We start from the raw sequence: 16047 nt of genomic DNA on the forward strand, positions 1-16047 counted from the left end.
TTTTAGAGAGCGCTGAATGCAAATCCGAAGTCAGAATTTTAAAAAAAGGACTGATTTAATATGGCGGACATTCAACACGAAAAATTATTGGATATACTTGGAAAGTGGTATCTAGGGGTCTTGGAGGGCACTGATTGCGAATCTGATGTCAGAATTTCGGAAAACAAAATGGCTGACCCAATATGGCGGACGATAATTTCAAAAAATTGTTGGATTCACTTAAAAAGTGGTATCTAAGGATTTTTGGAGGCTCTGATTCCGAATCTGGAGTCGAAATTTCAAAAAACTAAACGTACTTGATTCTATTGAGTCCCCTTGCCCCTCACTATTCGGGGTGTTTGTGTTAAGTGAGACCCCTTGCCTCTCACTACTCGGGGTGCTTGATTTGAGAGAGACCCTTGCCTCTCACACTTTCAAATGGTTTTCGCTTACAAATTGTCGTGAGTTCCATCTCCCTCTTCATCGGTCAATTCAATTTCGTCGAGCAGAATTTCAGTTTCTGAAAGATCAGCCTCTTCATCTTCTCGATCTACTATATCGGAACTGGATGTTGCTTCTTCTGGTATAACATTTACTTGGTGCGCAGCAAGTAAAACTCTGACATTTTCGGAAATGGGCAAAAATTTCTTCTTCTGAAGTCGCGAATGAACACTGACCGCAGAAATGAGTGGGTCGGAAGAATCCATTACTCTATAAAACACATCATACATATTAGCTTGGCGGTCGTGTCTTCTGCTGTGAAATTGTCTGTAATTCTTATAGTCTTTGTTGCGAGCTTCAGAAGCTTCTTCGCCAAGCATTCCTACCGGTAACACGCTTGTGCTTATGATTGCGGCTCCGTGAATGAGTATCTTATGTAACGTTGAAGGCATATGGTACCAGTTGTAGTGAGTTACGTATATTCGGGCAGTAGAATCACAAAGTTTTCCAAACTCAAGTGGATTTATCGGAAGCTGTTGTGACATATCGGTTAAAATTGTTTTGAAATTACGAAGTAACTCACAGTCAAGTCCAAGATGTTCTGCAAGTTCATCTGTATTTCCAAAAGCTCGTCGAGCTGTGTTCCCATCGTTCATAGTACCAGAGCCTCCTGGTTTTGGTTTATCCACTATCAATCCCAACTTTTCCCACAAAATCTCTTGAACCTTTTTTTCCGCTGAGCAAATATTTCTTTTTAAGCAGGAGATCTTACTTGCCAGGCCTTGAGAGGAAGCCTGTACGAAATGTGCAAGCAACATTCTAGTATCCTGATCCACGCATGTAATGGACTGAGTCCATACATCAACGAATTTACGTCTGGTAGAAATAGGTCCTTCAGCTTATTGGACAGGCCATTGAAGAACTTAGGAGTTGAATGACAGATAGGGCAAGTTTGCATGGATTTTATCCCTGTTATTATGTTCAGCACTTGCCGTCTATCAATGTTAAGAACAAAGAAAAATGGATTCGAATACTCCGTCTATCATCTAATGCAACTCTATGTGTTTCCAGCTTGTCAATTTGATTCTCAATGTTCTTTTTTTGATTCAAAAAAATTGCCTCGGTTTCTTTAGTTTGCAGTATCTGAATAGGGCGACAAGATCTTGGCGATTGATACGCTCTATTATTCCAAAGAATAACATTGTCCGCATTGGACAATCTTAAAGGCATGAGAGAAGTTACAAACAAGCTTTCATCACTGAGACTCTCATTGTCTTCTGCTGATTTAAAAGATTGCTTGTAAGGTGAATGACCAGTACTGCCATCCATACCCCACGAACACATCAACGAAAGATCCATTTCCGTACTACCCAAATTATGCATATGCTGGATTATGACTTCCCTTTGCGTTTCCACAATCCTACTGGAAGTGGGATTCAACAAGGCCTGCAGAGTTACCTCTGCTTTTTTCTCCGAAATCGAAATGTTTTCTTCGGGTGGTCTACATTGCATCTTAACTTCTCTAACACAATTGTACGATAGCCAAATATCAGCACCACAGTTTTTGCTTTCCAACCGTATATTTGTGTACACAGATTTAGTTAGGGAATTATGGAGAAGGAAAGTAAGAGCTTCTTCAGCATCAGTTCGATTTGCTGCATAGCATGAAGCTATTAATAGTTTCTCCGGATCGTGCTTCTGTTCAGTACTGATTTTTGCAGAATCCCGCCGCTTTGAGCGATCAGATTTCTCAGAAAATTCTAGACTTGGACGACCAAGATGAGAAGATGTTAGATGTTCTCGCTCAGTTTTCATGATCAATAAAACTGGAAATTCGGAATTCAACTATTCAGCATTTTTCGTCTCAAACTTATCCATGATCCTCCTCGCAGCTTTGTATTTTTCAGAGCGTCTACTTTTGAGAGCTCTCAAAGAGGCTTTTAATCTCTCGACATCTGCACTTTCAATGTTATTGACATTAAATTCCATTTTTGATAAAATGTAGAAAACAGTTGTTTCTACATTATCAGTTTTGAGAAGTTCTCCAAGAACTGCCATTTTAGTGAATTTTGTCATTTTATATGACAAAATGTTGAAATATGGAACACAATATGGGAACGACAGTGACAAACAGGGAGAAGAGAAAAGAATAATTTGTTAACTTATTCAGAAAGTTTATATATTGAACATGTATATATTTTATACATCAATTATGTTCATTAATATTTTATTAATATCTATGCACGGAATGTGGACGGAAAGCGGATAGCCGAAACAAGTGAGTTCGCACGTCCTCGTTGATGCGACTAGAAAAACAAATGAAGGTAAGTCAGCAGCAGCGCAGCGCTCTACACGCCATGGCATGGTCGTGCGCGGCCATGTATATATACTATAAGCAGCGAAACAAATGAAAAGTAGCGAAAACTAGCACACCTATGCTCAAGTGCACATCCTAAGGAAGACATTCATATATTTTAGAACTCAATATGTTGTGTTATGTCATGTTATGAGCAATCGGAAGCAGATGCTCTGCTGTATAATCTTGTTCTACATTCACTAATAATATGATTGTATTAAATTGCAATTGACAATTCTAGATTCAATTGACTTCAGAGAAAGTTTAAACTTTGATTAATAAAATAAATGTAGGTAGGAGGTTTGGAATCGATGTCTTGGAATAAAAAAACGTATTCCACGAACATCAGTAGCATTACTAATTTTAGCAAGATTTTCTACTTTGTGCCTATATCATCGGAACAAAAATTCATCAATCAACGTATAGTTGTCGTCAAAAAGTACTTCAATTCTTCCTCAGTTTAGTAGTCCATTTCATTTTTCCGAATTCAAGAATCGACTTTTGGCCACGAAATTGAGTCTCCTGGACCACTGTGCAGTGGTTTGAATAAACCTCTGGACATGCTAGTGGCGGGATGTAACCAGTTTCAAGCAAAATTCGTTCATTTACGTTTAAGATTGTTACAAAAATCTGCTCGACAGAAGTAACTGGTGTTTAGTTTAGGCAAACTAATATACCATAGTTCTATGTTTTTCAAAGTAATCCTGTGCAATCCGCAGCAATGTAAGGTAATTCAAGGTCATCCCCAGTGGACTGCATCTTGAGGAGTTGTTTTCTCATTGAAGTATGGTGCTTAAACTTGAATTGTTTCTTTTTTAACTGATAGGACTTTGGCAAATAAATAAGAGGAAGATCAAAATCTCTAGTTCAAATAAAGTAATGATTTATTATTGATTTTAAAATATTCGAATACATAATTTTGTAATTGATAAGAAAATAATATTCTTTATTGATTTGAGAAATTCTAATTTTAGCTAATTAGACTACCCAGTGGGCACAAAGCCATAAAAATCCTAAGTACGTCCTTGGGACGTTCCTAGGACGTGCTAGGTCAGTCGAATCAACGTCTTTAAGACTTCTCATGTACTAAAGATGTCCTAGGGACGTCTTAAAGACATTGGACGTTCTCGAGCCATCTGTCATACTGTAATTGGACGTCTTAAGAGCATCTCTAGGATGTCCTAAAGACATGTTCCAAAAGACGTCTTAGTGATGTCCCGAAGAAGTATGTTTCAGGACACCCTTTCCTTTTCCTGGATTGGTTATGGGATACTTAAAAGGTACTGTCGCGAATCCCTGCACATTAAGACCCTCTACTGAGAAAATTGAACCACCAAGATCACCTTTAGGTCTTACTTCACGTTTTTGGTAACCATATCCTATTGTCGCAATATATAAAATATCGTAGTTAGGGCCTCCGAAAGTGCATGCCCCGACTCTAGCTGCAGCTACTGTAATAGTTCGCTCAATTTTTTTAGTATGTGGATTAACTTCAACGACCTGAAGAAGATAAAAAATAGTTATTTATTTAAAGTTTAGTTGTTGGAAATACACTCCCGTTCAACAAGCATTGTCTGCTCTCAGTGAAATTGGTCAAAATAAAAAATTTATATCACTCTCAAAAATTAATTTATTAGAAAAAAAATCAAATGTGGTTTAAAAGCTTGAGTCTATACCTTTCAAATGCAATAAGCTTTATCAAAAAATTAAAAATTGACGTTTTTATTGAAAAAAGAGCAATTATTTTTTTATTTTATCAGGTTCGAAAAATAACTGCAATTTTTAAGTACCCTGTAGATTTAAATAAATCAAAATGAAATACATGCGTTTTTGTATTTTTTTAAAATAAGCTCATGATGACATTTTTCTATCAAGTCGATTGAAGTCGATTGAAAAGAGAAAAAAATAGGTGAAAAATAAAAAAAAAATCACCAAAAATATGTTTTCTTCATAAATACTTATTCTACACGTAAAAACTAAAATCTTATCTTTTTGGAAAAAATGTTATAACTTTAAAACGATTTAATAAGAAAATGATATCTTGAGCTAATTTTGAAGGAAATACAAATGCCCATCTATTTTATTCTGATTTTTTTTAATCTGCAGGTTCCTCAAAAAAATCACACACGTTTTCTTAGAAGCAGAAAAATTGAAGAAAAAAAAATTATTGTTTTTTTGCTATAAAAAAATTCAATCTTGAATTGTTTCTGGTAAAGCCGGTTGCATTTAAAAGGAATTTACTCCAAATTGTAAACCGCGATGGATTTTTTTAATTTAAGAATTTTTGAGAGTGATATCAAACTTTTTATTTCGACCAATTTCACTAAGGGTGGACAATACTCGTTCATCAGGAGTGAATATCTAAAAAAATGCAATCCTTACTTTCGAATCATTAAAAAGAGGCACCCAGAGAAAGCCTCTTGAATCAATTGCCAGACGACCCGGAAGGCCCTTCATTTTTAAACCTTTATCTCCGAAGTCAATAACGATTGTTCTATCCACTAAAAAATTGAATAATTTTGACAAGTTAAACAATGAAAACTTACATTTCCATTCAATTTATGTATTTGCATGGCTTATAAGCCTAGGGTGATCGAAAAAGTTTTTCAATTATAATAGAAAATGTGGCAAACAAATATATTTTTAAGTTCGAACAGGTTATTTCCAAACAAAATTATAATTTAGCCTTTAGGTTAAAAGTTCATTTATTAGATTGAATATTTAATTAGTTTGTTTAAAATTCATTTTCTCATTCATAATTAATATTTCTTAAACTTAAACTCAAACTATTCCAATTTTTTTGTTAAAAATTCATCCTTTCATTTTAAAGATTAAGGCTTTTCACTTGTTTTTCATGGAAATATTTTAAGTAAAAAGTAATAAGAATAGTTCTTACTAGAAATTATAAGCAATTTATAACATAATTTATATAATCATGTGACACGAAGTTTTTTCCTTGTAACAAAGAGTACTCTTATGAAAAAGTGAATTAGAGAATAAATTACCTCTAAAATAAGGTACAGAAAAACCCTTCAATAGCCTTCCCTTCAATAGCCTTCCCTTCTATAGCCTTCTCTTCTATAGCCCTTCCGAGAATTGATGCCGCGCCGCGGATGAAAGTAAAACATGCGTGCTGCGAGGGGTGTACGGTAGTCACTTAGACGTTGCCAAGCAGAAGTATTGCGGTAAGACACTCTACCGTAATTGCCTACCTATGTTAATGCGTCATGAGGTTTCGTTAGTTAACTCGAAGCGGGAAAAACTCACGAATTCTCACGACAAAAATTCAAGCAGAGCAACAGTGGGGCTCCGATGTCTACTGAAGCCAATAGGACTGATCGGATTATTTCTTGCCATAAAGAAATAAGCTTATCATTGACAGTAAAAGTAGGCTTTACGAATTGAGAAAGAAAAATGAGAAAGAGAGAGAGAGAAAGAGAGAGAAAGAGAGAAAGCGAGAGAGAAAGAGAGAGAGAGAGAGAGAGAGTAGAAAAAGAAGTCCGATCAAACTCAGGCACTTAAAGAGTTGATATGCAGTGTTTTCTTGAAAAGAGTATTTTCTTGTGGATATTGCTGTCTTCGAATGTTGTAATCAAGTGAACAAACTAGTATCTGGACCGATTATTTAAGACAAACCTCTCCTTTTAAAGGAGATACTTTTCGGCCCGCAAACGTTTAACGTACGCAAGCAGGTCAAATATTTATTTAACGCGAATCAATAAAGTTTCTCTTTCATTTCCGTTAAATATTCAGTTGACTCTTGTCTCCGTATTAGAAAAAATATTTTTTACCGTGAAAGACAAGAGAAATTTGAAGTCAAAAATTAAACCTTTGCCACAAACCTGTCGAATTTCCGCTAGAACTCAACAAGCAATAACAATAGATATTAAAAATTCTAAAGCAAAGGAAGGATACCTACCTAGAATAACCACCAATAAAGGCATATATGTGGCAGAGGCTGTTGTCACAGCAATAGACGAAGTAAGTAGGGCTCTAGACATAAACACTAATAATATAGAGGTGAGTCTAGACATCCCCACTTAAAAAATTTATACCTATGACATTCATGAGTTCCCTGGAGGAAAAACCACAGAATCAGATACTGGCGACACTCAAATTTCCCCAGCAGAACTAGCCGATTTACAAGATAACCAGAGTGTAAGGGTAATGAAGAGTCTGAACATATTCCAATTAACTCAAGAAGAACAGGAATAAGTTTCTAAGTGAGCGAGTGAGTGTCCGTATATATTCCACCTAAACGGCGAGATGCTTACTTCCACCCATTTAATCTAAAACAGAATTCCTACCACAGACAAAAACTATAGACGCTCTAAACGAAGAAGTAATAGGAGACGTTTATCCTCTTCCTAATATCGCGAATATTTTAGACCACTTGGGAAAAACATAATACTTCTCTGTTTTCAACTTGGCAACTGAATTCTACCAGATTAAAACACACCCACAAGATCAAAAGAAAACCTCTTTTTTGATACTTAGAGGACATTTGGAATATTTGCGAATGCCAGTGCGCATTAAAGAAGCTCCAGCTACCTTCCTATGCTCAATAGATAATGTATTAACTGCAATGCTCAAAACGTAAGCATTTATTTATCTTGACGACCTGGTAGTGCATTCGGAATTTTTACAGGTTCAGGAAGTCAATATGCGACTATTCAAGTGCTTGCTGGCAGCTTAATTTAAACTTGAGCCGGACAAGTGCGAATTTCTTCCCACAGAGGTTACCTGCCTTAGTCATAATATTGGGCGCCACGGTGTTAGACCTAATCGATACAAAATCAAGACTATCTAGGATTTTCCAACTCCCAAGACTGTAAGGAATATTTGACAATTCTTAGGACTCTCGGGATACTACAGTAGATTCATAAAAGATTACTCAAAAGCAGCCAAACTTTAAACAGATCTTTTGAAGAAAGACAACACGTCGCTATCTGTGTGAAGGGCCAATACTACAGTATTCGGACTTCAGAAAAACGTTCAAGTTAAATTATATTATAAGAGTTCTGTTTTTGCTAATATTAAATATTAAATGACTGCAAACAGTTTAAAAAGATTCTTGACATTCGTATTACTTGGCGTAGCCAAATGTCATTGAGAATATCGAAGTCCCGTAATTTGAGTAAACGAAATTTAATTTTCTATATTAAAAATTAATAAATTTCAGACTGAACTTTCATGATTGCTTCACGGACTTGTATAATAATTACATGGTATTTTTGTATCACGAGAAATTGTAGACTCTAGAAGGTACAATCATGGTTCCTTAAAGCAATCCCTACCGACGCAACCGGAATGTGTACGTCGTCCACTCCTGCTTCTTCTATTCAAGGAGGTAAGCAAGAAATGAAAATTTGCGCAAGATACTTTGTACAACCCTCTGGTTAAATGCACTGTTCTGCATTTATCTAGTCTGAACTCCATGTGGATATCATTGCAAAACTGCTTTATAACATCGACCACCTCCTGCAGTATTCTGAATCCATAAGACATGTTGTTTAGTGTTTTGCTCAATGAGCTTAACGCTAAGCAGAACCATAGTGCACTAAAGAAGTGTCCTTGAAAAACATCCGTCGTAATGTGTATCGATCTAGTTATCCTTGGTTTTCCACAACCGAAATACTTGATGCAAATACTCATGCGGCACGAAAGGAAACGATTGATTTTAGTCAATATATGCCATGTTCAAGTTCCTTCGATTTTAACGAACTTAAGTCATGGCGACAGTTTCTATGCCGACTTGTTCTATACTGCCTCACCGTTTTTTACAAAACCCTATTTTTTCTTCTGTAAGGATATAATTTTCCTCGCAAAGAGAATATACCTTATCAGTATTGATATCTGTAAAATATTTATAAATTGTTGGAAGACAGGCTATCGGTCGAAGTTCAAATGAATTTTGAGCGTCTGGTTTCTTCAGCAACATATATTGTGCCCTATAGCATAAAGCCAGTCATCAGATCTATGTGTTCGATGATCTTCTAAAAACACCTTGCCAACGCAGGATGCACATTCGTCAGTTACTTGTACCAGAAAATGTGCACCATAGCCAGACCTAGAGCTTTCCAGTTTTTTTTTCTTTTTTTTAAACAGCTAAAACATCTAAAGATGTGATGTTTAACAGTTCTTTGTAAGGATTACTGCTGGCACTTGTAGTCTGTTATTGTAAGCCTATTTTTGCGGCCCAACGTTCTAACACCTGTCTCAGCTGCACAGTCTACAAGAGTTTGCACCTCTAACACAGTTTGTGATTTGTTCAATTGGTTAGGTGAAACCTTGCTGTTGAGGTTTTGTATTAGTGCACACAGATCATTTGTGATGATCATCTTGAGCAGGAATGCCTTTGTGCTGGTTCTATATGTTGGAAATCTAGTAAAGCACGGCCAAAATTCATTTGAAGATGCTATAGTTTTTCTCGGATTTCACTGTTTACACCGTCATTATTCATATCCTAATGTAGTTCTAGCAGATGTGGTACTTGATGTTCATTATACCTAGCACCTATGTCTTCAGCTTTAATCAGGTCTTCGCTGTCCACATGTTCCACGGGGAGTACATCAATAGGAAGCTAGCTGCTTTTTCACTTCTATTTTGATAGCGGCTATTTCAACAACCTAAAGCAATCTGTTTTAAGATATTTAGCGTTTTTGAACTGCTAGATTCTGCATATTTACACTTGTGGCTAGATCTAAGTAATTAAGTAAGAAGTGTCGATTATGTTCTCTCCTTAAACTTTACCCATTTATCTTTGCCAAACAATACAGCACATAACATCTCGAGGATGTTGCGGTATTGGAGCTCCAAGAAGTTGAGGAAAAATATCAATTGCCGCTGCTTTAACGTGTGACGAGGCTTCCTGTAACTGATGTGCATTACCGTCAGTTTTTCACGCTAAATAAACCTGCTGTTTGATCTTCATTGCTCGGTCTTCTGAGATGTGTAGAATATTCCTAATGTCCTTCACCTTAGCGAGAAGATCTGTTGAAGCGACTTTCTTTATATAAGGATAATTTGCAGAAAAATTCATCCTTAAATTGTATCCTTTTTCGAACTTAGTTTTAAACTTCTGACTTTCGTAATGGAAACGCATTAACTCTTCTGACATTTTCGTTTACCACTTGATGCTCTTCCATGGTATATCTTCAAAAGTAGTTGGCTGCGAATAGCTAACGCTAGACAAATCATCCTGAACAAGCACAGTTGATGTTCCACTGCTTACCGTTAGTCACAGATGTTCTCGCTATCTAGCCTATTTATTAGTAAGATCTGCCTTTCATTATATATTATTAATATTATTATTGCTGTAGGGTTTCTCATTAGCTCAATACTTAACGGTTAAAACAGAAAGCCATATCCTTCGCCTATTGAGCAATAGCGGTTTAGTTAAGGTTATACTAATCCTGCAATAATGACTAAGATTCATTAATTTTTATGCAGAAAATAACAATTTATTCACTCAAGTTACGGGACAGCGATATTATCAGTGACATACAGCTGTGACAAGTAATGCGAATTTGAAAAATCTTTTTACAATATGTACCGCCATGTTATAAAAAATATGAGCAAAAATAGAATCAACGTTAGAGTTTAAACTATACAGATCTGGCAACATATAACTAACTATTTTATCACGTATTTTTTATAGTATACCTTATCATAAGAAATGAACATTAATAAAAAGAAAGATCAAAAGCAATTACATTAAAGAAAAACTTTTTCTGTAATGTTGCTGAAGATTTTAATGTTATTTTTAATTATTTTGAATGAAAGAGCACTAGAAAAAAGACAGAATATTCTGTTGTACTTTTCCTTGCCTATTTGAAAAATCAGAGAAATTTTTTTATTTAAAATTTCCTCACTAAGAAACTTCGTGTCACATAACTATATAAATTAATATACTAAAATATTTCTATGAAAAATAAATAAGAAATCTTCATCTTGAACATGTATTATAAACCGTATGCAGAGTAGTTTACTGGATTATAGCGCTGTATTTGAATAGCCGACTCACCTGTAAATTGTGAACGACACTTATACCCGTGATAAAGGACACTTTTTGATGAATTAACGGACTTCATTAAAAGTTGGTACTAGGGGGTTTCACGTGTCGCTGAATACAAATTTGAGATCGAAAATTAAATATTCAAAATAACTGATCCTTTATATAATGACCGGAAAATCTTTTTTTACCTCCGTATTTTAGCTGGTCCATTCAAATTTTGACCTCATATTCATTTTCAGCAAACCAAATAACACTGCGTACCAATTTTCATCTAAAGCCGGTAACTCATTTGATCTTTTTTATATAAGATTTAAGTATTTAATGGCAGAAAATTTACCTTTTTGGTAGAAAATCATTTCTTTAGTTGAAAATTAACTATTTTACTGAAAATCTGAGTATTCATTAAAAATCGTTGTATTAAAATTATTTTTTATTTTACTAAAAATTTTCATCATTCCATTTTTGTTTAAAATCTATCCTTATTAGTTCCTCCCCCAGGGGCTCTAAGACCTTGTGCTTTGTAGAGAGGCTTGAGCTTATGAGACATGAGGGTAAAACGAACCTTGGCCTGCATGCATATGCAAATAGATGAAAAAACCTATTTAAACGGGCTCTCCTGAGTGATATGAAAACAATCCTTATAAGCGGGCTCTCCTGTTATGCATGATTCTAGTGTAATAGAAAAGTGAAAGAGTCTAGATAAGACGAGCTTTCTGAATCCCGGTGTCAAAGACCCTCCCGAACTCATCCCAGTTTTTGCAATCGAAACAAGAATGACCTATGACCTACACAGTGACACAGAAACAGCCCTTCGTTAGTGTGGTAATCTGCAAATTTATATTCGTTGAGTTTGTCATCTTTCTAACCTGCGGGTTAGAAAGGTGTCATAATTGTGTCGGGGATACAGGACGACCTCCCCGAGTAATTAGTCTTACCCCTGCATGCGGGGCTCTGAAGGGACGAATCTTTTATTTCCCTAGCTACTCATAGAAAAAAGAATGGATCACAGAAAAACAAAACCGAAGGAAGAATGAGAAAGGATGGTGGCGGAAGGGGGAGAGGGTTTGCTCCCTAATAAGTACATAATAACCCTTTCCTTGCAATCTGTCCCTTTAGCAAATAAAACTCAAGTGGCGTCTGTGCCCCCAGCTCTCTTGTGAGATAAGGGATTGTCGATCCCTCTGAATAAGGCTACGGAAAAGGAAGCAAGCGCAGCAGGCTAGTAAAGCAGCTGCAAAAGCTATAACATCAGTGACCACAATGCTGATAACCAGCGCTGAAGTCCAAAAAAGAGGAAGAGGCACATAAGGCACCATATAGGAGAGTGGGGTCTGAGCCTGTAATGAGGTACAAGGCAGTCCTGCAGCCGACGAACGAGGAGTCGCCAAGGGCTAGATTGACAACCGCTCAGAGAGCTGACCCCCTGTCGATGGTGTTGACGGATACAAGCTACCTGGATTTGCTGCTTACTACGTTTGAGCTATTCAGAAAGACTCTCTAAAGGGCGCTCAAAAGAGTGTTCCCAGATTAATGGCCAATAATCAAGACATACTGCTGTAGGGGAGGGGTCTTTGTATTGTTTGCAGCCAACCCAGCGACTAAGGCTAGGCTACTCAAGGATGTGATCCAAAAAAGGCCTGGGGAAGGTGCAACCCCCATGATATGTGAAGTTGAGTTGTTCCAAAAGATGGTAATACCTGCAGCGTGGTTTCCGGGTAACTTCAAGACGCGCCCATGGTCCTCCAGGGATTAGAGCGTTTTAACCCCTTACTGAAGAAAGCGCCTCAGCCGATTGTCAGGCACGATAGGCCTCACAAAAAGGACCCAGCGAAGGAATCGAAAATTTTCTAGTTGTATAAATACCTGATTCTTAGAAGAGGGCTCGTGTGGTCCTCGACAGGATGTTCTTCTATCACTTTGAAAAGGTCAAGTTTAGGGTTGAAAAGAGTCCTAAAGGCTAGGGAGGAACTGGTACAATAAGAAACTCAAAGAGCTTTGCAGGGAAACCAGAAAGAGGTTGAGACGTGTCACTATTAGCATATAAGCAACTATGAACCTTATTTGCGACGATAAGGGATGAATAAAGGAGTGCAATACATAAGGCGGACCAGCTAGGCCCGCAACGGCGGCTAGCCAACGAGTTTGTTACCCCATTCAGGGTCAACTTGGCCCTGAAGTCATTCATTCCTTATAAATCTCCTGGTACGGACAGCATATATCCAACCTTCTTACAGAGGGCTGGATAAATCATCATAGAGCTGGTCGTGAGACTTTCTAGGGCTATTCTGACGTTGTCTTATTCTCTGATTGCATGACGGGGTATTAAAGTAATCTTTATTGCAAAACAAAACAGGAACGGTTATTTTTCACCCAAGGATTTCCGTCCTATTGGATTGGTGACTCGACCAAAACGGCCCTCGGCGGAGGAGTATGCCCAATCAAAGGAAAACTGAAGCAGAAAGGAATCTTTGACTCGGCATGTCCGCAGGAAGGTGTTTTATCGCCCCTGTTGTGGTGCTTGGTAGTGGATGAACTGCTTCAGCTGCTCACGAGTTAAAGTCAGGAAGTAATAGGCTATGCAGACGATAAACTGGTTATCGTGCGCGGCCAGCTCTAGATGCGCGTTCCGAAGTAATCTAGTCATTCTGGATCAGAAGCTATTATAGAACAAGCACCCGGAAAACAAGAGCAAAAGGCTAGTAGCAACTCTGTGACTCTGTAGGAGCACTATACGGAAAAGCTGGGGCTTGAAGCTGGATACACTTATGTACATCTACGCAGCGATCTTGCAACCTGGGTTAACCGATGCGGCGGTAGTCTGGTGGAACAGGGTCAAACTGTCCACTGTGAAATCTCGACTGAAAAGGATCAGGGTAATGATTCTAAAAGGTATCACTGGTACCTCGAAATCGACACTCACGATGCTTTTGTGGACAATAATTGGTTTAGAGGCTGACCCTAAGCATGCTCAGACACAAAACCTCCACTCGCTGCTATCACTTCGACAAGAAGTACTGACTTAGCCTATAGACGAAAGAGGAATGGCTTAACGGTGAGGCACACCTGCCCAGTGATGAAGAAAACTGATTTACAGTCGGCTCCAGGAAAAAGGAAAACAAAGAGCCGGTGTATGTCGTTGTAGAAATGGAATAGGTTTCACATTCGCGGTGGGATTCTACGTTACAGTTCTACAATCTCTCATTATGGCGATGCTCCAGTGGGCCTATAATTAAAAGTAATATGGCAACAAAAGAAACATCCGTATCTGCTCAAAAAGCAGGGCTTCTATAATGGCCCTGAATGGAACAACTACAACGTCACTTCTAATTTCAGAGTGCTTTCAGGCACTGAATAAGCTAGCGACAGAAAACCAAGTTACATGGGCTAAAACACAAATTGGTTTTAATTGAGAGTTTTAATAGAGAAAATTAATTTTTTAAACTAAAGACTTAACTACTTCATTTTAAATTCACCTTTTTTGGCAGACAATCAATTACCTTAAAATTCAGCTGATAGGTTTTGGTTGAGGATTCGGAACGTTTGGTAAAAATATCTTTTTCTTATTGATTATCATTTTTCAAACTGAAAATATACTACTTGATTTCGAGTTTAAAATAAATTTGGTTTTAGTTAAAGTTCAAATGTTTGACTAAAAATGCTTGAATTTTGTTGAAAGTTTATCTTTTTTTGTGTAAAACTAATCTTCTTGCTTGAAAATGTACCTTTTGGGTTAAAAAATCATTTATTCGGTTGAAAATTTATCTGTTTTGTTCAAAATTAATTATTTGAGTATGAATTTAAGTATTTCTTAGAAATTCTTGTTCTTAAACAAAATTAATTGCTTTGAATAAAAATGTAACTAATTCCATTTTTTGTTAAATAGTCATCTTTCTTTGTTAGAGATTCAATTTTTTTGCATATATATTGTTAATAAATTTAATTTTTTCCATTGAAAATTCATCTTATTGGTTGAAAATGGGCCATTGAGGTTTAAAAATAATTGACTTTTGTTTAAAAAATTATCCTTCATCGTAGAAATTTAATAATTTCTGGCTGAAAATCTAACTGTTTAATTGAAACATAGGCTCTTCTGATTGATGTTTAAAATTTTTGGTAGAAATTTCCTTAATTTTTTTAGCGAAAATTCATTTTTTCAACTCAAAAGTTGGCTATTTTGTTTGTTCAAAAATTTAACTATTCAGTTAATAAATGTCTTCATTTTGTTATAAAATAATTTCGTTAACTGGAAACTTCACTATTCTACTTTAAGTTGAAATTTTATATTATTTTAGTTAAAACTTCAAATCTTTGGTTAAAAATTCATATCTTTTATTAAAAGTATGTCTTTTTTATACAAATTTAATCTTTCCGGTTAAAAATTAATTACTTTAGTTGAAAATGTAACTACTTCGTTGAAAATTAGTTGTTTTTTTTCAGTGGAAAGTCTATCTTTTTACTTGAAATTTATCTATTCCATTTTTAGTTGAATTATAATCTTTTTTAGTTCAAAGTTCATGTATTTCGTTGAAATAACAAATGTTGCTATTCCCTTTTAAATCAAAAATTGTTATTTTTTATTTGAAATTTCATTGAATTGTTTATAAATTAAATTATTTATGGTAAATTTTGTACAGAATTACAATTTTGCCTTGGAACAAATCATTTTTAACATGATCTGGAAACAGGGAATTTCCATGAAGAATTACAATTTTCACTTCGGAATTAGGAATTTTCGTGAAAAATTATTAGTTAGATTTTAATGCAAGGAATTTTCATAAAAATTAAACTTGGATTTGGAATAGAGATTTTTTGACCTGAAACGGGCAATTTTTTATTAAAAACTTACGAACACCGCCTTCTGTCGGATCATACTTATAGGATGCGACAACGCGTGTCAGAGAATCATCGAAATAAAATGTGGGATGACCAGCAGCATGTAAGTTCCACGCGAATCCACTGCTTAAACTAACTTGCGTAATGCGTGTTACAAGTTGTAAAGTCGCATCCATAGAGTACAGATTTGCTTTCATCGATCCATATGTTTCCCCAGGATTGTTCAACGTCCCTGGAATATAATATACAATTTTAAATTTTAATTTTCAATCCAAGTAATTAAATTTTAATCCATAGTAATTTATGTAAACAAAGAAATTAACGTATATAGACTAAACTCTCGCTTTCACTCATTTCGTTTTCAGTCTTCCTAGAACTACTGGCTCACGCAATTTCTCAAGGCCGTAGAGCGAGATCGGTC

This window comes from Belonocnema kinseyi, chromosome 7 (assembly GCF_010883055.1).
Source record: "Belonocnema kinseyi isolate 2016_QV_RU_SX_M_011 chromosome 7, B_treatae_v1, whole genome shotgun sequence".
Lineage (NCBI taxonomy): Eukaryota > Metazoa > Arthropoda > Insecta > Hymenoptera > Cynipidae > Belonocnema > Belonocnema kinseyi.